A 24,288-nucleotide genomic window follows, 5' to 3' on the forward strand; every position below is an offset into this window, starting at 1 on the left:
GTCGCTAAATGCACTACTCATCGGTCTGTTTTCTGTCTTCTGCTGGCCCTGTGCGTTAGTGGGGCCGACAATCTAACAGGTTAAAAGAATAATTGCAACTCTATTTACCCCAAACAGCCTCTCGTCTGCACATAATTACATCCACGCACACACACTGACATGCACGGACACACTATCACATACTGAGGCACGCTCGGATAGACAGAGAGAGGGAGAGAAAGAGGGAGAGTCCCTGCACTAATATTTAGGTTGTAGCAGTCATGTGTTTGAGTGAACCCTCCTCTTGTCCTCCTCTTCAACGCAAAGCACTGTTAACCACCGACACTCAGTGAGAGAGGAATCCACCCCGCATTGACCGCACTCATGGTGCTGTGGGTGTTGGTGTGCCGCGTCTGTGTGTCCTGATACAGAGTGAAAATGTAGGACGGTATCATCCTCCAAGGTGAGGGGCTCTGTCGTGAATCCACAGCTGTTACTGCTGCACCTTACGTTCATTTTTGGCATTAATGAATCTCTATTAATTCTCGTGATGAATCAATGAGTTGTTTAATCTGTAAAATATCATCAAAAATTCAATAACTGCCATCACAAAGTTGTCAAGGTGACATCTTCCAAACTGAACGTTTTATATGAAGAAATGTTCAAAAAACCCTGAAAATTGAACAGCACTGATGCCACTGAATATTTGGCATTTGAAATGCGGTCGAAATGATTGATTGTTTAAAAAAAAAATATGAAAGATAATACGTGTAGGTTTTTTGGGGATGTTAATGAGGTTTGTGGTTTGTTGGGTTATTTTTCTAATATACACTGACATAAATCATTTAAATTATGGTGCGTAAAATGAAATCAGGATATATCATAAGCATTTAAATCCCAAAAGGTGTTCCTGGAAAGTATGTTTACACACAAAAGGAAACTGACTCCAGTTTCTAGGTGCTCTTCTCTCTCTGCACGTCTATAACATTCAGTAAAGGTAAACACTGACGTGCGGTCAATGCACAGACAAAAAGCTGAGTGAAGGTCTAACTATATGGAAAAGAAGGAAAAGAATATATGCACACAGCGTCTCAATAAAAACAACAAATAGGCAACAACATATGTCGAGTGTGTAAGAGTGAAAAACTGCTGGAATAAATGTAAGTAATGGTATACAGTAGTTGTATGCATGTATGTACAGTTTTTAAGGCCTGCTTATGGTTTTTAGTTCATATCTTTATATAATCATTATCAAATGAAAAATATAAGCAGGCTTTAAAAACTGCTCATGAAATTGACTCCATATATAGACTACTTCAGTACATGGTTTTATTGGAAAAATGTAAACATAATATTCAGGGGCTTTTGCCCGCAGCACGGCTGCAGGTGTAGCCCCTGATGAATGATTTCAGCCTGCAGCCCAGTGATGCAGTGCCCGTGCTCGGACATTGGTGGCGCTGCTGCTGCACTGTGATTAATGACTGCTGCAGCTATACTGTGGATCCACTCACAGCCCGGCATTACATTAGGAGACATTATCTAAATACTCAACAAAGTGAAATTGAATTTAGTGCTCCTTCTCCAACCCCCCTCCCCCCCCCCTTCACCTCCCCCCCAACCCTTCCCTCCCTCCTCCCTTTCTGCTGGTTGAACCGGTCCGCTCTAGGATCCCATTCTCTCCTTATTGTTAGCGGGAGTCGAGCAGGATCCTCTGCTCGTCATCCACTTTCAAATTGAATCAGTCTCAATTTGACCTTTTATGTACCAGAATCCGCTACAGATGTACAGTATGTGCATGCAAGTAACGTTTTACACACTCACACGTGTGTGTGTGTGTGTGTGTGTGTGTGTGTGTGTGTGTGTGTGTGTGTGTCCCATATGTGCCCCCGTGTCAGCTCGCATTGCTTACAGTGAAGTGGGGAACAGCATCTCCCTATTTGCCACAGAATAGACCAATTAGTGTTTAGCAACAGAGCAGGAACCCATGTGAATGTGTCATTGATTAGCAGGATTTGGCTAATCATCACATCTCATAAACTCACCCGCTAATGTCAGCTGGATCTCCTACAGTACGCCTCCTTCTCCTTCCTCAATCTATCCCTCTCTCTCTCTTCTCCTTCTCCTTTCAGCTCCCTCTTCCCGTCTGTCTTTCCGCACTTGTCTCTTCGCCCATCTGTCTCCGTCTGTCTTCTCTCCTTTTCTCCCCTCTTCTCAATTTCTTCCTTCCTCTCTTCCTCTTTCTTCTAATTTTTTTTTTTTTTTTTTTTTCAATGGTGGAGAGTTTACAGTAGAAAGAGCAGAGCGGATGCTGACTTTCCAGCTCGTACATCAGGAAAGGAGAACAGGAGTCTGCATAGCTACTGATTTATGAAGACAATATGTACTTTTTTTTGTCTTCTGTGCGGTTATTAATTTCAGTGAGCTTTTACTGTACTCTTCATCGAGACCGGATTGGTTCCTTTTTATGTCTCTCATTTTCTGACATCTCATGATAAAAGTCATCTTCAACAGAAGAGAGAACCACAAAGAAAGTACCTCATAGTATCACGTCCAATGTGTTTAATTGTTCAATTCTCCTCTTTAATTGAAACCTGGCTTTTGATTAAGTAATTGTAGGTCAAAACTGTGAAAAAAAAAAACATGCGGCTGTTACTAAAAACAAAAGCTGTCTGTGCTCTTCCCCAAATAAAGTGAGTGAAATGTAAGACCTTGGCTTCTGATGAAACTGGGCAAAGTCACAATAGTACGATCAAGAGCAAAAAATATTTTTCTTTTTTACATGTAATTAACAAAATGTCACGTGTTTTCAGGAACTATTAAGTGTTGGTATACAACAGGGGTTCAAGTCGTGATTATTTCCATTATTAATTAATCTGCAGAATATATTCTTAATTATTCAATTAAACCTTTTCTATATTAAATATTGGAAAATCGGGGAAAATGTTTTTATGATTACCTACAGACAAAGATGTCTTCATTCAATTGCCTGTTTTGTTCGAAGCAGAAGTCCAAAACTTAAGATGTTCAGTTTCAGTTTAGTATCACACAAGACTAAGAGAAGCAACAAATCTTCACAGTTTAGAAGTTTAGACCAAAAATCCATCATCAAAATACTTTATCATTTCAGTTGTAGTGGATTATTTTTATTTATTGAATAGCACAAGTACCGTAGTTACAGTAGCTCAAACGGTAAATATAAACATCAAAAATAAAACTGCCTTATTACTTCAGCTTAGCATATTTGTTATACTGTTAAACTTCAACTGCTCACATATACGACCAGAAAGTAGCGCTGCTCCTGATCCATTTCATCTTTTTGCTTTTGAATAAGATGAAATTAAATTGGTGGTTTTGGAGCTTTGAATGTTGTGTAATAAGTATTTAGTTATCATATTAATTAACATCTGTTTGACACAGTATGGTGGCCAGCTGGGAGCATGAAGGAGGACATGTGGTGTGCATGTAAGTGTGTGTCAGTGCATGTGTGTGAAAGGTTGCGTGGGGGTGGTGGGGTGGGGTGGGGTGGGGAGGGAGGGGAGCAGCTCACAGCGTTTGATTTGTTGTGTTGCTAATGTGACACTGATTATACAGGTCAGAGTAAAACAAAGCGGTGAGACGTTGCAATGCTAATACAGACGCTATGATAACAGGGTTGTCGTCTCTCACGCTTGTGCTCTCCGGCGCAGATAGACAGATGTACAGATACACAGATATACCTCCATGTGAACGTATACACACACACACACACACACACACACGTTCACACATTCAAAGACACACAAACACTCTCGTGACACACACATTCACATGTCCCAAAAACACATCTCTCAATGACTTCAACAAACCACAGAGCCTTTTTTTTTTTTTTTTTTTTTTGGTAAGAGGTAGACTGTTGCCATGGAGAGAAGAGGTTAGTGAATTTGACCTATGCTAGCGTTGGTCCCGCAGCTGTAATTTCAAATGAGAGAAAAAAAAATATGTGTTACTCACTGAATTGATTTATCCCTATGTTTATGAGTAGATAAGTGCAGTGATGCTTAGATGGAGGGTTATTTTCATGGGGTGACTCTTTTGTGTGTATTGTGTTTATCTAGGCCATTGTTGATGTAGGGAGTACTGTAGCTCTTTTTCTCACAGCGGGGACCCTCTTTTTGTGTTTGTGTGTAGCGCTTTCTGTACGTGCGCCTGTGATTTGTTTGCGTTTATGTGTGTGCGCCAACCTCCGCCGCAGGTACAGCAAAGGCATGGGACACGTGGTGGTTTATGAAGAGCAGTGCGTGATCAGACTGCCCTGCAGCACTAACTAAACCAATCACAATAGGATGGAAAAAGTGAAAGTGACTAAATAACGTGCAGTGCATTTGTTCGGATTTAGTAACTGCGTAACCCATTCCTTCATTTAAACTGATCCAGTCTCGTGGCCTCGGTTCAGCTCCCACTACCCTAATGCAGTCAGAAGAAAATATTACCCGCAGTATCGGCCGGCTTTATGTTATTTGACATTGTTGCGCGTGCAACATATGGAAGACGACAAGAGAGCAAATAGGGAGCCCAGATATGGTCCTCTGTCTGGGTTTTGGGGTAATTTGCTGAAACCGGGTGCGAGTGTTGTGGGAGATGGGCGGGGACCTGTCAATCACGGGTTTGACAGGGCCTTGTATAGGTTGTCATGTTGCCCGGCAGCCGAGGCAGAGGAGCCATGGACCCGGGGGCCAAATGGGGGTCACCGTCTGCCCTGTACTGTCCCCGCGACAGCACGAGGTGCAGATAGGCAAGGCGTCGCTCCGAGAAGGTCAGCCCAGGGGTGATCCAATTCTCTGGGTTTGGGCGTCAGTAGATTGTGTGCTCACCTCTGTCAAACCCTCCACATACAGGTCAGCAAAAATAAGAGGGGAGACTCACAGCAGCGGGAAGAAGGGTTGACATAACAGAGAGGCATCAGCTAACCTGTGTGTGTGTTTGTGTGTGCGTGAATGTATATATAATTCTGTGTCTTTCATCCTCGCTCCAGTCATCTGAAGTGGTGGACAGTAATGTGCCTCTGAGTTCTCGGTTGACCCTTAAAGGCCCCGCTGGGGATACTGAGTGGGTGACTTTGCTCCTGCAGCCTGGAAGACCTCCATATTCATCGTTTCCTTTTTCCTGTCTTCGTATACCTGTTATCTCTCTTTCATTGTCTGTCTGTACTTCTCTCTTTGACTGCATACTCTCTCTTTCAACTTCTGTCCTCAGGGAAGCTTCTCACCTTGCTCCTAAATGCTGAACATGTTTTGTGCAGGTCACTGTTGGATATTCCCATGTGACACCTCCTTACTGAGGTATAATACGAATCAATAAAGTTCTGATGCTTTCAGGTTTTTGCTTTATCTTCAATAATGTCAACAAAGTGTAGACTGTGGAGGTCAAGGTATTTGCAGTTGTGATCAGTGTGTGTTGGAGAGCTTGTTAAACATTATGTCGTCATTGACACCGCTAAAGGACATACAAGTGGCAAGTCCTTCAACCCAGAATATTATGGATATAATGCCTATCATTAAGGACTTCCGCACTCCTGGGCTGTCGTATAACGTCTTTTCACAGAAGTGTCTGTGTGTCTTCTGTGTGTCTTCTGAGTCTTCTGTGTCTTCTGTGTCCTCTGTGTGTGTGTGTGTGTGTGTGTGTGTGTGTGTGTGTGTGTGTGTGTGTGTGTGTGTGTCAGGAAAACCAGTGGAACCTACCATCTGGTAGTGAAGGCCAATAGACTGTTGGAGTCTTGCTGCCCTACCCTTGTCAGTGGCAGCTGTGTGTGTGTGTGTGTGTGTGTGTGTGTGTGTGTGTGTGTGTGTGTGTGTGTGTGTGTGTGTGTGCGTGTGTGTGCGTGCGCGCGCGCTTGACACACCACGTCTGTGCCTGTGTTCCCATGTGCGCACTAATTACTGTCATGGGTGTCACAGTACGATCGGACCTGCAACGGTCATCATGTGTTGACACATTTAGTTTCTGACTGGCTGATTAACAGCTTCTGCTTCCTGTGATTGTGCAGGAGTAAACTTCTGACTGACTCAATGATTTCATATTTCACTTGTGTGTAGTACTCCATTGTAAGCGTCGCTTTCCATCTCAGCTTTTTTTTAAAAAATTTTTTATATGTTTACATACATATGTTTTAACCAAAATTATAATTTATGTACTGCTGCAGCTAACAATTATTTTCATGAATATAATTCTCTCAATTCATTATTAATCATTTGGTGTAAAAGATTCTTGGAGAATAGTGAAAAATACCTGTCAGAAATTTGTAAGAGTTCATGAAGCATTTCAGCTCTCTGTGTCATCACACTTTCAAGCTTGAGCACAAAGTCAGACAGAAGGATCCTTGTTGAAGTCAATAAATGTTAGAATTGGAGCTGAAATGAGTTAATTAATTAATTAATCAATTAATAGATCGGTAGGTCATTTATTATTAAAGCAATTATTTCAAGCAAAATTGACAAGCATTTGCTTCTTCCAATAGACTATGTCCAGTGTGAGGATCTGCAGCTTTTCTCGTTTTTATAACTCTAAACTGCTCACTTGGATAAGATAATTTAAATATTTCACCTTTTTTTTTCTTTCTATTTGATGACATGTCCTTGACTAAATAGTTCGTTGATAATCAGAGTTTGTTATTCGTGGCCCTGGTGCGAACTTTTCTGTGACTACTGGATGATGCGACTGACAATGTTGAGCGTAAATTGGATGTTTCCCTCATACCTATTTGTAATTTTAAAAAGTTAACCAATGACATGCAAAAAATAAAGATTAAGGCTAACATTCATTTATTTCATTTCATTAAAACTCAAAACTCACTGATTAGAGTATTCAGTCCACTTTAATAGAAATATGTAAGTAAATCACAACACTAACAGCCTCCTGAATATTTGGATTTGGACATGTAGCAGTAATATTATAGATTATAATAATCAGGCTTTTTCAGCATCTAGTTTGTTGCTAGTTTAAGACTTTTCAAATTTAACAAACTGCTAAGTGTGTCTTGTCTTCTTCCCCTTCGTCTCCTCCAGTTCATTGTACTCCCTCCTCCCCACTCCCATCCCCCCACCCCATTCCTGTCCCATGGGCAAGCCGAAGGCTGACAGCTTTGTTTGTGTACTCCACTAAGTGATTTTTAATCAACTAGTCTGCATGAATCCTCCCAAGGGCCAGAGCAGCCGAGGCTGTGAGAGATTGAGCTGAGCGCTGGTGGACGGACAGACGGCCGGCCGGCCGGAGATAGTGTGAGGGAGTGAGAAGTGTTGCAGACTACATCCACAGTACGCAGACACACGAGCGCACCCTCCATCTCCAGCTGCACCAACATTTCTCTCTCCGTCTGTAAAACCTTACGCTGTGTTGTAATACAGACAAAGTCAATATTTCATTGTTGTCGTGCACGTTTTTCAGTTTCTTTTCTCCATGCCCTCTCTTTATTGTTACAGAGCAAAGAAGCAATCCAAACAAACTTGTAATTAAGATTGAACAGGAGTGTTAAGTTTTCACTGAAACTGACTGAGAAACAAAAAACCGTGCAGTGATGGTGATTATGTGGTGGAATCCTTTGGTTCAGAATTTATGCAATAAACAGTGCTTTAAAAATCCCACAATAAAACAGTGTGTCCGTGGCACATACACCATTTAAAAAAAAAAAAAAATTAAAAATAATTACAGTTCTGTGACTGTACACCTGTCAGTAATAATTTAAAAAAATTAAATATATGAATATACTCCTCATTCTCAACACAACGGTTATCCCAACTAGGGATGTCACACCAGAAACTTGGTAGTTTGTACCAATAAACATTTAAATTACTTGATTTTAACAATCAATTAAATTAAATCTATTATAATCAATTAAATACTGTATGTATTTAGACATAGTGTTATCAAAAAAAGCTGCCGTACATGATGTGCTAACACACACACACACACACACACACACACACACACACACACACGCTTTATATTTTGAAAGATTAAAAAGTACTGATAGCAGCTGCTAGTGTTATGTGAACGGTGTGGCCACCCACATTTTGACGACGTAAACAACTGAAACTTGCTGACCTTGAAATCTTTGCACAGATCTGGATGTCTGTCTTTGGGTTAGATTAGTTTGGGGTGTTTCCTCCTTTAGTTCCAAATGTTCTGGGAACCCATTTAGATTTTGACTTTTGGTTGTCTGACTTATCCCCAATCATCCAGCTCAAAATATCTCTATACACGACTTTGTGTTTGTGTTTTGTTTTCAAGTCACAGTGGACCTGCTGCACCTGCATTTTTTATTGTCCAGTATCTCCAATACCAACATCACAGTTTTTGCATGGACTTGATACTAAATTTAATTTAATTTTACAAAATCACACATCAAAAATCACAGATATAAAAGTATATACATTAATGCAAAAACAAACAAGGGCATTTGAAGCACATTTGGTGCTTGCAGACAATAGTGAGCAGCAAACTGAGACTTACTCACGGACAGCTGCTGAGTCACACAAATATCATTTTCATATCTGTAAAATGCAGGACATTACATTGTGGCTTTGTTAGAATACAGGGGTGTACAGGCCATGGTCATAATATTTTGTTGCATGTTGGAATTTTTTAAAGCTCCAGTTAATACATTTACAGATTCAGAATTCAATTAAATTTAAATAGCGCCAAATCACAACAAGTCTTCTCAATGTGCATTCTTGAGAGAAACCAAACCATTCAACAATTGAGTGAGAACTGGAAGGGAAAAAAAAAAAAAAACTCCGTTAACAGGAAAAAAGCTCCGACAGAACCAGACTCGGAGGTGGGCGGCCACCTGCCTCAACCATGTTGTTTTGAGGGGAGAGCAGAGAGAGAAACGAATAGCATAGAGAGACAATAAAGTTTTAGTGAAGCCAGTAACCACAGACCAGAAACATGCACACAAAAAAAAACTACAGAAGGAAAACTGCATCGAGAGGCAACTAACAAGAAACAGAACCAGAGGAGGGAGAAGCCATACAAATAATGAGACGTAATTGTGGGCTATAAACTGCAGTGTTTTGGTCACACAGTCACTGTTAGTTAAAATGCTATGGAGCCGTGTCAGCAGTGGTTGCTACTGGCAACATAATGTTCAACTGAAGCCAGCTGCTGGTGAGACTGTGGTAAGGTGTGTTCAGACAGGAAGTGAAGCAACAGACACACCCGCTGTGTTTAGGAGTGTCTTCATAGCGTTTGTGTTCAGCTCAGCCTCAAAACTCACCAGGAACTGTAACTGTATTTATGCAAAGTAAACTCATAACGTGACAGTGTACGTGTAAACTTATTGCCCTTTTCAACTCGGATGGATTTGCCCTATTTTTTGCCGACTCAGGCTAATTGACCCTTTAATATCCCCACTTGCAACTTTGCCTTCTCTTTTTGCAGTTTCGCTGCTAATAACATTTGCCTTGCTTTCTGTTGCGTCTACAACATTGAATAAGCATAGTAATAGCAATTTGGTCATGATTTGTAAACCTGCTGCACTGAGTCAACATAAATACATTTTACTGACAACTTTAATCGCTATATAAACTCAATTTAAATCAACTGTATAATAGCAGGCTTTTGTTATCCTTTCCAAAAAGCTAAGTTTTTCTCTTTTGTAAGTAACTGACACTTAAAGATTTAGCTTCTCATGAACTATTTTTGAAAAATAGTTTTTCAGAGGGAAAATAAATTCAGTTTAGTGTGAATTTGAACCAAAACAGAGAGAAAAAGATGCATATTTTCAAAATGTGATATCGATGTAAATGAACCAGGATAGCAGTGGAGGCTGGCAGCGGACTAACAGGTGATACTTAGAGGTCAATACTGTTTTCTAAAGTCCAGTTGGATGCAAAAGTTTAGTAAGTTATGGTGAATATTTTTGACTTGTTAAAAATATAATCTACTTACGTTCACAAAATCAAAAGTAACAATGCTTTTACACAAGAAAAAAATACTCAAAAATACAATCAACAATGCATCAGGTAACTGTACCTCTAATCGTTAAGAAATCACTTCATCAAAGTTCCTATCGATTGTCTCAGTATGGTGTTAAAGACGTGTTGACTGTTTTTTGTTATACTGTGAATTTAGAGGACTTGATTTGTGAGGTATTCTCTAAAACAGATTCAATTCCAGTAAAATTTAAATTAAACACGCAGCTCTTGGTGGCAGACTTGATCCTTGTCACAATCATGAAATGTCAGTTTAGAGCGTATTATACAGAGATCTCCCTGCCACTCAGCTGCCATTTTAAACCACACGGTACAGTATAATGCAGATGGGAATGTGTACTGGTGGATTGTCGTCTGGCGGCTGTCAAATTGGAGGCGTTGGGTCTATGATAATACTTATTAGGAAATGGGATTAGTCTACAGATTATTTATGTTATTATTTACGTGATAATCCACAGACAGAGCAGCGACTGAGATTCTCACTTTATCAAAACAAACAGCCATAATTTACATCCTTTCTCTATACAGAACAGATGAACATAAGACCCTCGGAGATGGATGGTCACATGGAGAAAATACAAGTTCAATGATGTTTGACAGTCCTTAAAAACTGGATCTGTTTTCCTCTATTAATTTTGTTTCATGGCTTCCGAAATGTGACATAAACCACTTAAAGTTCAGGTGTATGAATATCATGTTATGAGCCGTGGAGTACAGCAGAGTAAGCAAGGGAGAAATTATAACACTTGGCATCTCTTTGTGATGCATCGGTGAGCCTCGTGAAAGAGAAGAAGGCCATGGAGAGAGGTCTCAATTCAGTGTTTTACTTTTTTTTATTTTTATTTCATTCAATCTGTCCTGAACAAGTCAAGGTCTTGGGCCTTCAGAGAAATGGAGTGAGCGGGTCGTGTATCAGTGTTATTGCAGCATAAGGTAGTTGGTGTGGGGGGGTGGGGGGGGCATACTCATAAGAGCTGTACTCGTGCTTCCCCATTGTTGTACAACTTTCAGGGAAGATAGGCAGCTACTAGCAATATTACCAATCAGGCTTTCAGATTGAAGGGAGAGATGAGAAATGATGAGGAGGCTGTATCTGTGGACCATGGGATGTTTCGAAACGACTCGCTCCTTTCATCACCGCTGTCGTCCTCTCCTCCTGTGAAACAAGCATGCAGCACAAACTTCTGCCTTTTTTTTCTTCTTCTTTTTTTCACGGCCATCTTTTCATTTGTGCAGCGATCACGTCACAGAATACCAGTTGCTCACATGTGGACGTGGCTCGGGGAGAAATGAGATTCCTCGGTGCCTCAACTGTAACAGACTGTGGCATAGGATGTGGCGAGTGCATTCAGCGTCCTACGGCATACACCAACTCAGTCAGCTGTTTGCTATCCCGAGTGTCTGTTCCCTTTCCCTCCCTCTGCTCTGCAGAAGCAGATGCGGAGGAGCAGAGATAACTCTTAACTTTGTTTTGACACTTTTGATTAAGGACCATTGAAGGAACACCTGTATGGCGGGAGGGAACAATGCACCAAGCCCGTAGAGAGATTGATTTTGTGCATTAGAGAAGCAGCCTTTGTCTAAAGCCACGAGGCCCTTTGTTATGCTAACCAGCCGTGGAAGATTTCCAATTCAATTTCACCTGAACGCTGGTCAGCCGCACGCTCCATTGTATGGCGTCCCTCGGGCCCGGCAGCCCCCCACCACCCCCGCCACCGCTGCCACCGCTGCCTCTCCCCTGTCGTCTCTCAAACTGCAATTTAGCCACTGAGGAGGGTGCGTTTGTGCGTGTGTGAAGGGGAGGGTGAGGAGGGGGAGTTGGGGGGGGGGGGGGGGGGCAATATGCTGCGGCCTAGATTGACAGCCGACTGGATACTCTTGCCACAATATTCGCAGCATCCCTGTCCTCGTGTGTGCAGCGGGCCGCGGAGAGGATCACAGTGAAATGAGATGATATTAATTATCCTAATCCTGATGGCTCTCTCTGGAACTCTGCTTCCACTCATCTGTCTCAGGAGAGGACTTGGATGGTCAGACAGAGAGAATGTCAGAGAAATGAAATGAAAGCCGACAAATTCAGCAGAGAATACTCCCAACAAAAAGGCTGCTTACTGAATAAAGTCGTTTTGCTGTTCTCTCTGTCTTTCGCTTTTTCTTTCGCGATTTCATGGTCGCTTAATTGTCCTTCCTTTTCCAATATTCTACTCTCATTTTGTAAGAGAGGTGTTTTGTTTTTTCTATGTTTGCTTTGCTAAGAAAAAAAAAATCCTTTTGTCCTTTCGAACAACAAAAATATTCCTCGCCAACTTTCTTTTCCTACTTGGTCAAGTTAAACAAATTATTATTTATATTTTGCCAAATTCTTTTCAGATAAAAGTAAAGGAGGAGCCATTTTAATTGAATATCTCTCCAAAAGAGCACATGATAATTGAAGCAGAGGCTGCTTGAATAGGCCTGTATTACATAGAGATTTGTATTAAGATCAAGCCTCTACAGTGATGAAATAACACAATGCTCAGCTGCAACCATTTACTCGGATACATGCAATAAGAGAAACTTCTTGACTCACTCATTATGCTTGATTATTGTATTATTTTAGTGGCGTCATACTCCAGTAGGCTGGGTTTGATAACACAACCCTCAAAGCTCACAATCATTAATTTGTTTTTTTGTCTTTATATCAAGAAAGGAGCTGCTCGGTTTTTGCTGAGTGAAATGCAACTTTTAACATTTTTGAAGTTGCAGTTGACGCAGGCGCTGCACCTCCTGGTTTTTGTGCCTTTTGTGTCCCGCATGCCCTGTGTTGAATTTTTCTTTATGATAAACCATTCACATTTTAGCAATCAAACACAGCGTTGTTTGTACAGTTTCATTTCTTCGCGTTTAAAATTAATTGATTTGTCGTTTATCTGTGTGTTTGCATGGTTGTTTCCGATTCTGATAGTTCTTTGTTCTGTAATGCAGCACATCAACACGAATGTGCGCGCAGAAAGGCCTAATCCTGGCCTGAAGTCGAGCTACCGTATATTTAGAGCGCTTCTGATTGTGAAGGTTGTTATTATTGAATTTGAGTGACGATCACGGTCGTTTGATCATGAATCAATGCCTCGCTGTTTCGTTGTGATGTGCTCGGGGGGACGCAGGAGTGTAGAAATTGTTTTATGGGGCTTTTTTTTTTATTATTTTTTTTGCCTTTCTGGGTCTTTGAGGGGCTCTTGTCTTCTCTCTTGAGCTCGCCCTGTAGCCTGATGAGACCCCTGCAGGCGCCGCACTTACTCACTCGCACCCTGGAACCAGCGCAGCAGACAAAGTGAAGTGAGGAGAATAGCTGTTTACCCCTTGTGCCTGAGGTATCAGTGCCAGCATAGAGTGGCACATCTTCCCCCTCCCACCCTCCATCCACCCTCCCACCCCCCTTACCCATACCCTTCAATAGGCTTGTGAAGTGTGAAGTATATTTTTGTTCTCGTGTTTTTATACCAATTTTAATTCCACAGCTGCATATCTGAGAAGCAGGATTTCCTTGGTTAGCTTCCCAGATTTTCTTTCTCTCCATCTTGCTATTTCCCTCCCTTGTATCCTCCCTCTCCCTCACCCACCCCGTCTCCTTCTCCTACCCCTACAATCCCTAACCTCTCTGTGTCTCTCTTCCCCTCAACACTCCCCACCCCCTTCCGTTGCCTGGGGGCTGATTATTTTAGTGGAAATACCGCCATCATGTATCGCTGCCAAATTCTGCCAGCCCAAGCCTCTGCCACCCCGCCCCTCCCTCCCCGCCCCCATACCCACATCCCTCCACTTAGAATAACCAATCTGATGATGTGACAGTTTCTTTCTCCCCATAGAAAATCTGCCTCTAACCCTTTTTCTCTCCTTCTTGCGTTTTGGATTCCAGCGTTGTTTGACATGTTATGGAAGGGTTTCAGCTTCCCACCTCCGCAATCCTTATTCTATCCCAGGGAAGCGGTTGGCATAGGAATCTAATACTTGGCAGAGAGGGCATGGAAGGAGGTGGTGATGGAGGGGAGGTGCGGTGGGGTTTTTGGGTGTCTTAAAAAAAAAAAAAAAAAACATCTTTTTAAATGCACTCCATCTCTGTGTAGTTTTTCTTTGCTGAAATATCCTCTTCATTTCCAGCAATGCATCTGATTTAAACTTTGATTCCGCTGTAGTCTCATGTCATGATGTTGTGCGACTTCACACAAAGTTTACAAGAGAAGACCGCATCGATGTTAGGCGTGTGGATTTCCCTGAGTGCACGCGTGCGTCTGTTTGCTTGTGTGTCATGTAACTACGCCAGTGGTCTTTGGTCCTTAGGTCGATGATCATCGGTTGCCATGGCGCTTTGCAGGCGGAGAAATCAGGTCCAGTTACAAAGCTTTGATGAGAGAGACATAAAAGCCTCTTTCTTCATAACACCTAGACGAAGCACACGAGTTGTAGCTCAGCTGCATCTGTCAGAGCCTGCAGTGAAGCCGGCCTCCGTTTGCAGACACGTAGCTCAGGCTAAAGCGTGACTCCACTCTCACTCAGGTGCCAATCATACACTTAGGCCAGATTTGAAATGCACCTATAAAAATTTCACTTCGACAAACGATGTGATGGTGGTCATTAACTAATTTGTCACCATCGTCTGTCATCAGCTTCATTGTCATGCAATCATATCGTTAGAATTTGCCAATTATGATTGGCTGATGTTGGTTTAAGGTATTTTAGGCACAAGGTGAGCGTGGAAGAGGTTAATCAACGCTCTCTTGTTACATTGTCTCAGTTAATGTATTACCCAAAAGTGCTCTCTCTCGCTGTCTCCGTCTGTCTGTTTTTCCGAATGGCTCAGCCTTGGTGGGATCTGGCCGCCTACAGATAACTGCAGTCTTTGTGCAACCCATTCTATGCAGATACATACTGTTCCATTCAGACGGGTTTTAGGTTATTTATTTGTACATTCTGATCATTTACATGCATTTCCATCACATGTCCGTGAACTGATATGTTTATTCAGTCACAAATCTATGTGGTTTAACATCACACAAAAGTGATCATAAAATGTAAAATGATTGGTAATTTAATCTTGTACCAAATAACTGCTCACTGCATGTCCAGTCTGTAAAACGGGGGCCATATGCATTGCCGCGCTCCGTATTAACATGTATAGGAGAGGAGATGAGCCCAGATAACCCGGTCTTACACCGGGTTGTTTATCAACGTGCAGTTCTTCTCAGCATGCAGAGCAGTCGTGGCAGCCCCCAGTGTGAGGCTGAGCAGCCAGAGCTGTCATTGTTTAACGCCTCCCCTGATTAGTTTACTCTCGCCTGATTAGAAATTAATTAAAATGATGACACAGATCCCAGCAGAGGAGAGGGAGAAAGGGGGAGGAGGTGGAGGAAAATGAGGGATATGCACAAGGAGGGAGAAGGGAGGGACGGATGGGGAGGTGGGGGACGGGGAGGGGGGGGGTTGCGAGGTGAAAAGAGGGTTAGTGGTTTGTTAGTGATGTCCATTGGAAAAGGGTAAAGTTAAGTCCGGGAGCTTTTAGCGGGAGGTATTTGGTGTGGAGTGTGTGGCAGGCAGCAGGGGTAAGTGTTTTGGGGCAGAAGGGGCGGAGGGAGGGGGGGGGGGGCGTGCAGGGACTGGTGCTCTGGCGGGGGACAAACATGGCTTAATAAGTGACTCTTGTCGCAATCAGAACATCGTTTCCTCATGCATTCTAATGAGCTGGATGTTGCAGTGGAGATCAGTTCACGCTCTAATTTATTCAATATATTTTGTGTATTCACCCTGTTTATTTAATAACAGGGACCGTGCACATTAATCAACATCTCAGCCATCATCACATCAGCGCAAATATTCCAGAGTGACTTTTATTTATTTATTTGTTCCTCTGTTCTGCCCGGGTCATGTCACAGCTTCTCAGGACAACATTGCTGGCAAACATTGTGCCGCTGCTATCTTCTTCTTGGTTATTGCATCTGCAGACACGGTGAACGTTGCCGTGTAAGTCAGAACAAAAGCTCTGAGTATTACAGCGCGGCCTGATAACATCGTGGTTGAACAAATATCAGTGCTGTAAACATTTGAGGAGCTGAGGCTTACATGTCACTCATGGATGAGCCTATAATTCCACTAATAATTCTCCCTGAAGTCCCACTCCTGTTATCCCACTACAGCCGGGGTGTCGCTTTCCCATTCCTCCCTCTAGTGTTTTCTCTGCCTTCATCAGTGCCTCAGTGAGTGCTGAGTAGAAGAGACACTTTTAAACATCACTAGGACTGTAAAAGTTTATCCATCTTTGAAAGCAACCTTTGAACTGCTGCTTTTGCCTCGACTTGTTTCTCTCATGGCGCATCACAATCATGTCGTCCATTGCTCTGCAATGTCATCTCCTCGTTTCCACCTTCTTTTTTCCCCTGCCCTCCCCTTATCCATGTCATAATGTAATCAAAGGGTAGAAAAAGGTAGCCGATGAGCCATGGGTGCCTGTGTGGGGGGGTGGAGGGGCCGTGTGGTGTGGAGACTAGTGGGTTTCCCATAGTGATGAGGGCCCGTGGTTCTCCTGGTAACCTAATTGGCATGTGTTTCCTGGCGGGTCTTATTGTGGCCTCTCCTAATCACTGTCCCCAGCCCTAACAAGAGCGACCTACAGTATTGCTGCTGCACTGAAGGAGCATGTCTTTTGTCGTTTTATTTCTTTCTCTTTCTTCCTCTTGTCTGTCCTCATCCCCCTCGTCCGAACATTGGGACTCGTTGAGACGGCCTGATTACCACAGTCAGATCCAGAGATGCGTGTATTTGTGTGGGCACACATGCAATGTGTGTTACCGTCCCCCCCTTCCTCCCCACTGCTATAAAACCAGTTGGTTTATTGAGGCAGACTCCTGCCCAACTGAGCATGTAAACCCTAATTGGGAAATGCTTTAAATAATTTCTAATTAGTACAAGTGTGGTAATAATTGGCTGGGTAATCTGAGGATTAATTAGTGTTGTTGTGTATGTGCGTTAGTGAGTGACTGTGAATGAGTGCATGCATGTGTGCTCAGTGAACACGTGTGTGGGTCATTGTGTGTGTGTGTGTGTGTGTGTGTGTGTGTGTGTGTGTGTGTGTGTGTGTGTGTGTGTGTGTGTGTGTGTGTGTGTTTGTGCTTGCAGGCCCGGCCGGGCAGTTGAATAGACCCCAGGTTCTGCAGCTTGCTAATGGAATCCTGTCCACTCAAGGAGGTCTGTGGAGGAGGGAGGCCAAGACAGAAGCACCTTTGTTGGCCAAGTTGTACTGTGGGTGGCCCCCCTGCCCGCAGACCCTCATTTGTATCACGGTGGGCATCCACCCCCCCTCTCTTGTGACCCCCACCTTATTTAACAGCTAACCTCGTCTCTACCTCCCCTTCACCTCGCCCAGCCGTCCCAGCCCGAGCCCCCACCCCTCTCACCACGCACACTGCTCTCATCTTCTTTCTTTGGCTAAATGACACGTTTTATTTTCTTTGACCCAATATGCTCCCAAGCCCGGCTGCCGCTCCCCCTCTCCCCGTTTTTACCTAGATGTATTCTTCTGCGTACTTTCCCCTCTCCAGTTACGTCTCACCCTCTTCTACCCTCTTCCCATCTTCCTGTGGAGGAGAGGGCGAGCAAGCGCTGGGCTCTTGAGTTGTGTACTTCCACCTGGTCTACCCTCTAATTACTGCATCCTTTCTTTTGGAGAAAAGAAAAATAAAAAAAATGGAGAAAAAAGAAGCAAATGAGGAACAAGAACACTAAAACCACTTGTTGCTGCAAGCATTGGTTTTATAACGCTCCACACTGGAATGGTATCATTTAGTCACAAGAACACGTGCTTTTTATGGATCCATTTGATTTTATTTCTGTAAAAGCTTTACTTTGAAGAACATTTTCAGCTCTGTGTCACAGAGAGTCTCATTGTTTTCCCTGCCTATATAAAACTAAGTCGTCTCAGAAGTTTGGTCATCCACCTTCCTATCTCCGCTCCCGTGCTGTAAATGGCTCTCCTTCCCACTCTGTCACCTTCTGCTTGTCTTCTCTCACTCTCTCCCTCTATGTGACAGATGGCTCCTTAAGGCCATACAAATGGGAAGCAGTAAGCAAGTAAACAAACAAGCTGGGATCAATATCCCTGGAGACTAATTGAACAGTGCCACAAACAATTTTGCTGAGGCCTGCTCTCAGTCATTTGTCGTTCTATACAGCTCTCGCCAAGCTTGAAAAGTACGGTTGGCAGGCAAGGCCATTTTGATCAAATGTGTGTTAGTAGTTACAAACTCATGTTACTCAACATTAATGATAATAATAACCACCAACAGAGAAATATATTCACAAAGATACAGGTTTACATTTTTTTTTCTATTTACACAAGCGATTTGATTTGATAAGTATTAATTGAAAGATTTTGGGGATAAAATTATTATTTTCAAAAGAATGTGTGCTTCTACTGCTTTCTTCATTATTTACTGCAACAATAACAAGTGAGTCAAAGAGCAGCCCAGTCTCATATCAAAATGTTTAATATCTCTGTTGGTCCACAGCGGAAACCATATTAGTTTCATTATAACGGCTCCAAACTTGTGAGATGTCGACGTTTGACGTGATGGAGTGTAAAGTGTGATAAAGTCTACGTATAGGGAGCAGGCCGGATTGGTTGAGTGAATTCAATACAGGGCTTTCACGTAATATAACTCAACGTAATATAACTCAACTAAGGTACGTAAAGTTACTTACAAATGTAATTATTTCATGTCAAACTGTGATCTTTGTGTAAATCAATGTGGTTTTGGAGCCAAAACCGAAGATCTCAGACGCCTTCGGGTCACGTGACCCAACAGAAAAGAATAATCTAAGAAAAATGTCGGTATCTCACAGTTTGTAAACTGATATTGAGATACTAATGTGGACCAACGTATCTTTTACACATTAGGATGTGAGACTAGGGTTGTGCATTGCTGATTCTTTTCAGAGACATTTTGTGAGAAGCATTCATTTTTACCTTTCTCATTTCCCCGCTCTCCAAACTCACCTTGCTCATCTGGTGATGTACGGCAGCTCGCCATGCTTCAGGGTGTTTCTGTGACTGATGACACACACAGATTTAGCTAATGGGTGCTCAAAGGTGTTTATCACTTCCTTACTAATCTGGTTAGTGAGATGTACTTACACAGGTTGCAGATTTATTAGGCACGAACCTCCCTCCACTGCTAACACAGCTAACACACACATGGGGGGAGATGTGTGGGTTGTGCAGTGGGTTTTAAACTGGCCCCATTTTCTCAGCGACGTGTACTCGATCCACGAGGCTAGTCCGGGTGCCTGGCCCATTCTCTGACATTTACTGGGCTGGTACAAGGACGTACCCTTTCCCTTCCCCTCCTCTTCCTCCCATTCCTCCCAGTTAATCAGACTGGTGTGAAAAGGAGGCTGATAAGCCCATTGTCTGGTTGACAATGTCTTGGTGATAGGCCCGTAGTGGCCAACTGGATGGTGCTCTGTCCCTTCTCCTCCTGCATCAACCCATCCCATATTTCCTTGCCCTGGACCCCGCGGTTCTCGCCCCTCCCCTCCCCTCACCCCTTTATCAGCCCTTCTTCACCCTTTTCTCAAAACTCTTACCCCCCCTTCGCCTTTGCCATGTATGCAGCCTCCCCCCCCCCCTCCGCCCCCACACACACCCTACGCAGCCCCAAGCTTTTCCTCCCTGACCCCTCTCGTCTATCCTCTCTCTGCTCACCCTGCTCTTCCCTCTCCTCCATTGAGCGGTGCAGAGCCACCAGAGGGAACTCATTAGTGCACTGCTCCCAGGTTAATTGGCTAGCTCAAAGAAAAGGACTGAGAAAGAAGAAATGAATGAGAAGAACACCCACTCTGTCCAGGGAGAAAAGGGAATCGACCTGTGTGTTTCTCATTCTGGCAGCTCCTCTAAACAGTGATGCAGCTGCTGTCAGGCCAGATGTGATCCTCTCCCACTGATTAGCACTGCAGCCTTGCTAACTGTGCCTGCAGAGGGTGCGAGGCCTTGGCCCCTATTGTTGGATTTATCTACCGTGGAACTATGTAACAAATCTGTAAGGCGCCCCGTGTGACAGGTTCATATTTCTCCAAGAAAAGGAAAACGATAATATCAAGCTGAATTGAAAGTGTTATCAGCTGGCTATCTGGATGAGTCTATGCAGAGATGGCGGCCGTGGACTCCACCGCATCCGTGTTTCCGCATGTCCATGAGAGACTGAGCAGAGTGTGCTTCAGCACCGTGGAGGGCATGGCACGACCCTCCATGTCCTAAGAAACAGAGGGAAATGACTCTTGAGGGAGTGTGTTGTAGGAGTGGTGCTTATGACAATACCAGGGAGTGTGCGAGTGGAGTCTGGAGTGCCGTCCACTCTTTAATTAACCATACCGCTTCCGGTAACCTCGGGTAACCGGCACATGTCAACCAGAAAACGACTGGCCTCACAATGTCAAAACAATATAAGATAAATCAGGATTACATCACGGTAATTGTGGCAGATGCTAGGGCTGGGCAAAATATCATTATTACTTTATTAATGAGAATATTATTTAATATTGATATACATCACTGTGTAACAAATACAAAATCATATATAGTGCACTCAGGATGATTTAAGCTGCTCCACTGTTGAGCATAAATTACAAACACATGTAACACAGTATCTCAACAAGTTTTGTTTTAAGTACAGCCGTCTAGTTATTAATTTTGATGGCTGAAATTGCTTCGTACTGAATTATCACACATTCCTTGCAGAGACTTTAGTCGAAAATTTCATCCCTCCCTGTACAATCATAAGGGCAGCAATTTCAGTTTTGAGTACAGTTTAGATTTTTTTATCCCACAAGAAGGGACTGTTTTGCAACAAGGAAACATCACTATATACACAATAAAAATTAAAATAAATGATTTATAAGACAGATAAAGAAGACAGTGATGTCCCAAACATTAAATATAGAATAAAATCCTCGTGATCAAATACAAAAAAAACTCTTGGTTTGGGATAAAGGAAAAACCGAAATGATTTGGATCTGATTTGTAATTCTCTGATCGGATGTCAGGTGCTCAGTGGCCTTGTGGTTCCACTCAGAGCTTCGGGCTCAGTAACACATCAAGCATCCAACGGGAATTGTAAGGCGCCCTCACGTAAATCCTCAATTGGACAAACATCTTTTTCTGTTTGGGGGATCAACATGTTTAATTCCTCAGAAGAGCTCAATCTGGATTTTAGATCATTGTAAACTCAAACTGAAACAGCTTTTGAAGAGGGATCAGTTGTGTGGTCATGGATGAACTGCTGCTCTTGTTTTATGGTGTGTTTTTGCATTAATTTGTCTGGTATTGTTCTGTCAGTATTTTCTTGTTGAGTTCTGTGTTTTGAATGCACATACTTGTGGTTGAGTTTGTGACGTCTCTTGTGTATGTAATGTGAGTTCCGGAGTTTTAATGTATTTTGATGACCCATCTAAAGATGGGTGTTGAAAATTAGCTTAGGCAGTAAATTCTGTGGTGTCTGGCATTGGTTTATGCTATGTACTTGTCCCTATACAAAGAAGCATTAGAAAAAGTCCTCCAAGACATTTGTCCGGTGAAGAATGTCTTGACAAAGAGAGCTGCTGCTCACCAATCATTTCTCTCGTTCCTCGTCAGCGGTGGATTCCTGCTTTACAACCGTGAGAAGTTCAGGACTGATTCGATAATGGATCTGTAAAAATGCACCAATCTATTCAACTTTCTGCCGACATGAAACACAGATCTTGTCGAGCGTTCAGTTCCTTCCTGTCATGTTAAAGACCCTTTTTACATGTATACAGTGGAAGCCAGGGGCGTTGAACCACCAACCTAACAATTACTGGGCAGCCCAGCTCTTTCACCTGAGCTGCACTCACTGATGTAAATAACATATCATTGGTAGAGGTTCCTTGAGGTTTAAAATTATAGAGAGATATAGGACCTGGGGAGATATAGGGGGAAATGGGAGGCCGGAGTAGATATTAGACAACTCTCCTGCCTTCTTTCATTTCTCTTTCCCTCTGCCGCTCCTTTTTTTCCTCCCCTCTCTTTCTCACCGGTGAGATGATAACAGGATCAGCGATTCACTGGGCTTCAGCCAGCACAGGGATCATATTCATACGAGAGGGGTTGAGACTCTCTCCAGACTGCACCTAACACAGTGGGGCGGATTAGCAGGAAGGATAGCGGCGGCATTACCCATGACGAGCTCATCTTCAGCCGTCTTCACTTCTCCTCTGGCTCCGCTTCAGTTTGTTGGGCATCACTACTTGTAAACCCGTCCCACCACCAACACATACACACACACACACACACACCACACACACACACACACACACACACACACACACACACACACACACACACACACACACATCATGCACGCTCACACACACATCATGCACGCTCACACACACATCATGCACGCTCACACACACATCATGCACGCTCACACTAACCTCCCCCCTTGTCTTTTCAGCTGAGAGAGAAAGCAAAAAGCAAGACAGGGGGGGCACTGCATAGATTCGCTGCCATTGTGTGTCAATCATTCTGTGTCTGTGTGTGAGAAAGAGAGAGAGAGAGAGAGAGAGAGAGCTCTTGCCTCCAGTGATTAGCTCTGTCAATGCTGGGCTCTTGCTGCTTACAGAATAATACAGTAAGGCCTTGAGGAGCAGGAGGGAGAGAAGAGGAAGGCGGTATGCCTGTAGGCCTGCCGGCTCAGCGGTCAATGGTTTGTGTTATTGTGTGTGTACCTGTGGTTATGTGTGTGCGCATGTGGGAGAGAGACAGGGAGAGACTGCGTTTACGCATCTGTCTTCTGGACTATCTGTTTGTGTAGGAGTGTGAATTTAGGCCGAGTTGTTTGGTTTTGTTAGACGACGCGTGAAATAAGAGGTGGATGTCTGAGACTCAACGAACAAAATCTGAACACACAAAAAGAAAATATACTAATTAGTACAGTCTGATCTCACACACACACACATGCGCACACACACACACACACACACACACACACACACACACACACACACACACACACACAATGGATGTTTCTTCATGACCCGGTCAGTCAGCTGCATGCACCCTTTCTCTCTCTCTCTCTCTCTCTCTCTCTCTCTCTCTCTCTCTCTCTCTCTCTCTCTCTCTCTCTCTCATTATTCTGTACTCTCTTGCTCTCCGTCTCCCTCCGACACACACACACATCTTTTTGCTCATGTCATAAGTGGGTGTGCAGAGTATCGCCTTGAGCTGCAGATGAACATGAAATAAACACAAACTAGGGTAGTGACAGTTTTAAATCGGCTTTAGATCACTATGAAAGGTAAAGGATTAGGATGCTTTTTTCAGTCCTGAGGAGATAGGACACAGTCTTGGAGGAGAGCCCACTCCTCTCAGCCCACTGTGGGCCGGGTGTCTATCTTCTAATCTTCTAAAGCACTCTTACACCATTTGCATGTAGTATGGCCTACATAGTTAGCACATGGCCATCTATATAGGCCATGATATGAAAACGCATCATTTCACACAACGACGGGAGAATAGTTTTCTTGTGCGATCTCGTCATCACTTTCACTCGTTTCGGTTTTATTTCTACTTCATCTAGATTACAAAGTGTCCTCTGAACGATGCTTTGAATTTTTCAATGCAGCTTCTTGTCAATTAACAAACTAAGCCTTTACATATGCTGTGCTTGTGTGTTTGGCCTTCAGATCATTAAAATGTCAAAAATGTATATTTGTGCTTTTTATTATTATTAATATTTCACAAAAAAAAAAAAATTTCCAGTCAAATTTTGTCTTTTTTAAATAACTGACTTAAATTCGAAATATTGGATCCATTCAAAGGAAATATAAAACACTAATTACTTTCTCTAATTGACAATATTTTTATTTACATATTTTGTGTTTTTTCTTATCAAATGAGGCCGAATAATACAAGTTGTAATCATTGCTTTCCTAATAAACCAGGTTATTTAATTTAATCCATGTTTAGTCGGTATGTTCTGCTATCTAATCGCTCTAATTGTGAATATATAAGCTACCGTGTAGGCCGTACACTCCTCTTTTGATTTCCGTGGGTTTTGTCAGCTTTTTTCTACCAAATCAGGCATGAAACCGTCCCGGGAAGACGCTTTTCTTTCTTTCTTTTTTTTTTTTTTCTTTTTTTTTTTTTCTCCTGTCCTTATGCTTTCTCTCGGTTTCCCTTTCGAGTGCACGGAGGGAACTCGCAACAAAATCAAATTAAATTTTCTATTGAAAATGTTGCTCTTGTTATTCAGATGCTGGTTTAGGGTCTTTTGTGTGGATCTAATTATTCTCCACT

The 24,288-nt window shown here is 42.9% G+C and overlaps 1 protein-coding gene across 6 annotated transcripts in view; it reads left to right on the top strand.

Moving 5' to 3' along the window:
- The window catches only part of sox1a (SRY-box transcription factor 1a), a 74,422-nt gene that overhangs the window by 5,974 nt on the left and 44,160 nt on the right, over window positions 1-24,288 (top strand). The window contains exon 3 of one of the 6 annotated variants that reach the window (XR_011178457.1): window positions 7,156-7,466. The exons of the other annotated variants lie outside the window; for them this stretch is intronic. The gene's annotated coding sequence lies outside the window, so the exon portion shown is untranslated. Of the gene's footprint in view, window positions 1-7,155; window positions 7,467-24,288 lie in introns of those variants that run through there. 6 annotated transcript variants of the gene reach the window in all.

Source organism: Embiotoca jacksoni, unplaced genomic scaffold (genome assembly GCF_022577435.1).
Source record: "Embiotoca jacksoni isolate LCO1_2020_lvr unplaced genomic scaffold, fEmbJac1.0.p SCAF_2, whole genome shotgun sequence".
Taxonomy (NCBI): Eukaryota; Metazoa; Chordata; class Actinopteri; family Embiotocidae; genus Embiotoca; species Embiotoca jacksoni.